Source organism: Acyrthosiphon pisum, chromosome X, assembly GCF_005508785.2.
Source record: "Acyrthosiphon pisum isolate AL4f chromosome X, pea_aphid_22Mar2018_4r6ur, whole genome shotgun sequence".
Lineage (NCBI taxonomy): Eukaryota > Metazoa > Arthropoda > Insecta > Hemiptera > Aphididae > Acyrthosiphon > Acyrthosiphon pisum.
This window is the reverse complement of record NC_042493.1, coordinates 26755722-26762989: the sequence shown is the minus strand read 5'-3', so window position 1 is coordinate 26762989 and position 7268 is coordinate 26755722.

Below are 7268 nucleotides of genomic sequence, written 5' to 3'. Positions count from 1 at the left end.
TTTAATTAACTATTATAACTCAATCAAAAGTGTTCTGTACATTAGTAGGTACTTACATAATTTAATTTTAATTTATATAGATTATATAATATATTATGAACGATGAACATGTTAAGTGTATATAGTCGGTTTTTTTTTACATAGGTACATACTACATACTGCAAATTGGAACGATAATTAAATAATATGAATAATAAAATTACCTATAGTCTTTATTTAAAATATATTATAATATGTACAACTAAGAACAATCAACTTCCTATATTATGTTTTAATTAAAGATAGGTACCTACTTACATCAATATATTTTATAATATTCATAACTATTTAAAACATTGTACTAATACCTATATAGGAGATCAAACTATGGTACGAAAAGTACTCCAGGCCACCAATAAGTTACAACGTAGAAAACGCGACATATTTACTACAAAATCTATTTAATCGTAATGAAACTATTATTTTATATGTATTTAAAAAGTAATTGGGTTAGAAATATAAATCAAGTTATGGTGTATAATAATTTGTATAGTTCATTTATTGGTTGATATTTTTAACCAAACAGGAACTTTAATTAATAGATAGGTCGCGAATTGTGTACCGCAGCTAGTACCTACATAAGACATACATAGGCGATAATTTACGCAACGGTCAACTGTATTAACGCGAAACGCTCTAATCAACCGTCCGTGAAATAATGATGTACCGCTCCCGCGATTACGACGCACGAACTTTGTCGCGTAGACGATGGGCGTGGTTACGGCCTACCGCGACGGTGGCATACGGCGCAAAACGCCATCTATTGAGCGTTGGATATTTTTCACTTCTACCAGAACGGCCTCTTAATGTATTATGTTGTTATGGCTAGGTACATCTCCCCAGCTCCCCCAAATTTGAATTTTGAATTTTTTTTTCACCATTCGTTTGTAGCTGATTTTTATTGGTTTGTAATCTAATTTTTTTCGTTTGTAGAGATTTAGTTTTTTTTTTTAAGTCAAAATGTTGGTGTGGGAGCTGGAGAAATTCCAAATTTTGGAATTTTTATTTAATTTAGATTTTTATTCAACCAGGCTTTTATTCTATTTAGATTTTTCAATAAAAAATGGTTTTTTATTCATATAAGCCTTTTTTTTATCCGATTTAGGATTTTTTTTCAACAAGGATTTTTTATTTAATTTAGATATTTCAATAAATAATGGTCTTTTATTCAAATTATTTTTTTTATTCCTATTAGACTTTTTTATCCAATTTAGAATAGTTTATCCGATTTAGGATTGTTTTTTACTTAACTGTTTTTTTATTCAAATAAGTTTTTTTATTGAAATTGGACTTTTTTTTAATCTAATTTGGATTATTTTTAAGGAAGGATTTTTTATTCAATTTAAATTTTTCAATAAAAAAATGGTTTTTATTCAAATTAATTTTTTTTTTTATTCATATAAGACTTTTTTCTTATCTAATTTGGAATTTTTTATCCGATTTACATTTATTAATCAACCAGGCTTTAATTCTATTTAGATTTTTCAATAAAAAATGATTTTTTATTCAAATTTTAAATACATTTTTATCTTATTATAACCATTTATTATTCTTTTTATAGGTATTGGATGGTACAAATCTTTCATGAAGCGTCATCCAAATATATCTGTCAGGACAAGTGAGCATGTGACAGCTGCAAGTGCCTGTATTAGTGAACAAGATATAAAAAAATGGTTTGAAGGTATTAAACAGTATTTAAAAGAAGAAGGTTTATATGATATATTGAGTGATCCAACAAGAATTTTTAATGGTGATGAAACCGGGTTTTCCTTGTGTCCCAAAACAAAAGCAGTTTTAGCTCCCAGGGGTTGTAAAGATGTATATGAAGTCTCAGTAGGGAATTCAAAAGAAAATTTAACCGTCATGTTTGTATTTAGTGCAGCTGGAGTGATGTGTCACCCGATGGTTGTGTACAATTACAAAAGAATTCCTCAAAATATTTTGAGCTCAGTACCGACTAACTGGGGAATTGGTCTGTCTGACAGTGGTTGGATGAAATCTGAAACGTTCTATGAGTTTATTGCAAATATTTTTCATCCTTTTTTACTACAGAATAACATAAAACTACCTATAATTTTATTTGTTGATGGCCATAAAAGTCATCTCACATATCAACTTAGTACACTTTGTTCTGACTTACAAATTATTTTAGTTGGCCTATACCCTAATTCGACTAGGATATTACAACCAGCCGACGTAGCTGCTTTTCGCCCACTCAAAGAAGGTTGGAAAAGAGGAGTATTTGAGTGGAGGAAACAAAATTGTTCAATGGCGGCTGTAACTAAAGTAGATTTTGCTCCAATTTTACAAAATGTTATTAAAGAAACCATAACACCAGACATTTTAAAAAATGGGTTTAGAGCTTGCGGACTATATCCATGGAATCCAAATAATATAAATTTTGATAAATGCCTTGGCAAAAATTTAGTAGCTTCAGTTGATGAGCATTGTTTGACTGAAAATAATTTGAACTTTGATAAATTGTGTGATATTATAGGTCCAGAAATTGTAACAAAATGTAATACTATTAATGATTCTATAGAAATTACACCTATATCTGAAGAATTGCAAGCATTAATTAATGTGTACAATTTATTAAAAGAGAAGTCAAATAATGAAGGTGAAATTTGTATTCAACATCAAGATGATATTATAATTGATAATCTACATCAAGATGATATTATAATTGAAAATCTACATCAAGATGATATTATAATTGATAATCTACATCAAGATGATATTATAATTGAAAATCTATTTCTAGATGATATTATAATTGATAATCTACATCAAGATGATATTATAATTGAAAATCTACATCAAGATGATATTATAATTGATAATCTACATCACCATGATAGTTTTATAATTGATAATCTATTTCTAGATGACAACAATCACAATAGTAATATGTTTTGTGTAGATCAAAATGATATTTATGTTGAACAGAGTACTAGTGCAGTTATTTCAACTGAAAATAATAATATTGATACTTCAATTACAACAGATAAATATGTATTACAAGAATCCGAAGACAAAATTATCACACCACGCGCTAAGATAAAAAAACTTCAGGTGTCTCCAATTGACACTTGTCTAATATGGCCAATAACTCCTGAACGTAAGGGTAAGCGAAATACTGAGAGAGTTCCGTTTGTTATTTCTTCTGATAAGTGGCAAAGGATGTATGAAAAAAAAGAACAATCAAAAAGAAACATTATAGAACAAAAAGAAAACAGGAAAAAACAAAGACTAGAGAATAAATTAACTAAAACTAAAATTGTGCCTGTAACTAAAAACATTACAAAAAGAAAAAATGTGGTCAGAAATATTTTTAAACCATTGGCTTCAAATAAAAAAACCAGTTGAAACTATCACTAGTGGAATTTTGAAAATTCTAAAACAAAACAATTTTTCTGATGTTTTGACCTTAAACACAGATGAATGTAGTAAGAAGTCCAGTTCTTCTAGTATTTATAAAAATACAGGACTTTGTTTTGGATGTGGACACAGTTTAAATGATGTTCAAAATGGTTTGTCTTGTGAGTTTTGTTCATACATTTATCATCTAAAATGTTTAGATACAAATGAAATCTGCAATGAAGGATCAGGGGAATCAATTTTATTTATATGTAACTCCTGCCAAAAAAATTTAACCAGCACACCAATGTGATTTATATTTTTAATTTAATATATTAAGATTTTTTTTACATGTACCAACTACCTACTTATTTAATATTTATTGTTATGACAAGCTAGGTAGGTACAATGTTTTTTTTAGTTTATTGAGTTCTAAATTGTTAATATTTTTAAATTTCATTATGAAAATTAAATCATGTAATTGTGTTTTATGTAATAGGTATTATTTGTTAACTATTAAATTTGAGAACATTTTAAGACTTAAATGAGTGATAATAAAACATAAGACTGTTTTAATTATTACTAAAAAAATATTTTAAACTTTGAAATGTATTTTATTATTTCTTCTTATTATAATCAAATACTTTGTATTTTTAAATTTATTAAGTTCTAAATTTCTAATATTTTTAAATTTTGTTTTGCAAATTAAATCATGTTATTGTTTTTAGTTTATTAAGTTCTATATTGTTAATATTTTTAAATTTTGTTAAGTATGAAACTTAAATAATTTAATTGTGTTTTATTTAATTGTTAACTATTAAATTTGAGAAAATCTTAAGACTAAAAAGAGTGATAAAACTAAGGCTGTTTTAATTATAACCAAATAAATATTTTAAACTTTGAAATGTATTTTATTATTTCTTCTTATTATAATCAAATACTTTGTATTTTTAAATTTATTAAGTTCTAAATTTCTAATATTTTTAAATTTTGTTTTGCAAATTATATCATGTTATTGTTTTTAGTTTATTAAGTTCTATATTGTTAATATTTTTAAATTTTGTTAAGTATGAAACTTAAATAATTTAATTGTGTTTTATTTAATTGTTAACTATTAAATTTGAGAAAATCTTAAGACTAAAAAGAGTGATAAAACTAAGGCTGTTTTAATTATAACCAAATAAATATTTTAAACTTTGAAATGTATTTTATTATTTCTTCTTATTATAATCAAATACTTTAACTAAATTATTAGGTACCTACATTATAATAGGTACCTGCCTATTAAAGTTGTTTAGTATAATTATTGTTGCTGCTAGATGTACCTACTAATTTTAGTTTTTTATAATTTGCATCAATTTGACTCCTAACCACAATACAGTACTATATATTGTGATTAAATAAAATGTTATGAATATTAGAATGAGTTACCTAAGTGAAGCATATAGGTAGTTAAATAATAAATTATAAAATATCTTTACAACAAAATGAATATGTTCATTAGTTATTTAATTAAGAATTATAAACTAAATATGTATATTTTTCTACAGTTAGGTGTAGTTTAAACTTTGTTTGGTGCTTATATACCTATGTGTTTTTCTAATTATTATTAATTATACCTAAGTAGTAGCTACTATCTATCTATAAAATAGTAAGAGTAGGTAGTTTAATTTATTAATTTAACCAAATAAATCAGTAAAACTATTAAATTACATATATAATTTAAGAGGATGCCAATAACAGAAATTATAAAACCAATAACACAATTTTAGGTGCCAATAACTATAATTTTCGGTTATTTTATACTTGATGGTAAATAAAAAAAAAAGCATTTAATATTTATATATAATGATCATAAGGTAAGATTGATAACAATTTGCTTAATCATTGAAAATTATAATAGAAGTTTCAACTATGTTTAAGTCTGAAATATCATGGAAACAAATATACACTTTACTAAAGGGTGCCAATAACTGTACACTTTACCCGTTTATTGCCAGCGTGGCCACTCGCTCGCTACGCTCGCTCGGACATTAAAATCAAAAATATCCCCCTATTTGCTGTGCAAGCCACCACGGGTGATCTAAGGTTTTCAAAAATATTGTTTTTAAAGTATACGTTTATTGCCAGCGTGGCCACTCGCTCGCTACGCTCGCTCGGACATTAAAATCGAAAATATCCCCCTATTTGCTGTGTAAAAGCACAATTACACAACATAAAGTAAGTTGTCCACCAGGTCATCAATTGTACCATTGATACAACGTAAATAGTGCAAAATACTATGGTACCTAGCCCGAGTTCGAGCTCGGTTCACCTTTTATGGCATAGTCATCATACCACCACTGGGCCACGACGGCCTGTCTGGCGACGGAAAATTTATGAGTTATTAAACGTATTATATACTAACTTTGAAGTGTTATAACTTCAAAACTAAGTCCAAGCCCCAAATTCTGACTTCACCATCGTTTTCAGCGTACTTAACTAACTACATAAGTTTCAAAAAAAAAAAACACAAAAAAAAGGGTGTCCCGTAAAGTAGAAATATACCCGCCGTCGAATTGCGGTAATGGAATTTCAGGTAGTCGACGGAAAACGCGGGTTTGTGCTGCGTTAGGGTCACCCCCGGCGACGGATCCCGGCGGCGGCGCAGGTTGAACATGGTAGCGTGACACAATAGCCCTGATGTAGTCTACCCAATCGTTCACTTCAACGAGCACGTTAGTTGTATACTCCCTCAACATATCGATAACACAATAAGCGTCGAACACAGCACTGTCCTCAACCTCGAACCCAGCCAACAGATTATCCAGCCTGGTGGATGCCACGAGCAGCTCGCATCATCACTGGCCAATCGAGCCGTCGCGTGAATAGCTTTAATGCGAGCGACGTACGAGTCTCGCTTAGCCAGTGCCCTGTCTTTCGCGCGCTTATCACGCTCCACATTATCGTCGATAGCCATGACACGGATGCAAGTAAAATGTGCGCGCACGTAACCCACGGGGCAATCACTCGGTCTAGCGGCGCACAAATATGATAACTAACGGGGACAATGGCACTACCCAAGCTGTCACGAACCCAATCCAATCGTGAACACCACAATTAAATAATAAAAACAACCACGCTCTGCTACAAAAATGTTCGCTACCGGCTATTGGCCGTAACACGTTTGGGCACAAAACGATATTTTTACCTGAGATTCGGGAAAACGATTGGGAACACACGTTTAGGTAAAATTTTTTTTAAGACCCCAAAAAGCAATACAACGTTTGGGTACATAATATTTTTAAAATAATACTACGTTTGGGTACCAACGTTTAGGTGCACATTTTTACTTATATACTTTTACATTTAATTTTTTAGAGCCTGTAACGTCACAGCATTTTTTGCATTATTATTATTATAACAAACATACCTGTACCCATATTATCAGTCACGAGCGTACCTTATTATTACATTGTTATGATTATCGCGCGCCAATGCAGGAATAACCGCAGTATTATGTAACTACTGTCCCCCGACCCCCACAACCCGCAGTGACCGGTACCTACACGTCGTTGCTCACGGCCGTCGATGCCGTCGGCGCCTACGTCGGGTCCCGCCGCACGACACCGGCAGAGCAAACTGTCACCAAGTCCGATTATTGTACAATTCCCTTTATTATACGACACTGACCTACTCCACTACTTCAACAAGAGCAAGAAGCTCCGTCGCAGGCCAAGCCGGATCGGCCTCTCATCACTCAGTTTTTTGCCTTCAACGGCTTTGATCGTCACCAACTTTCTGCGTTCAAAATCTCACCTGCACGCTGTCAACCACACCACGCGGCATTATTCACGTTGCTAACCCATGGGTGCCGGTATCGACCAACA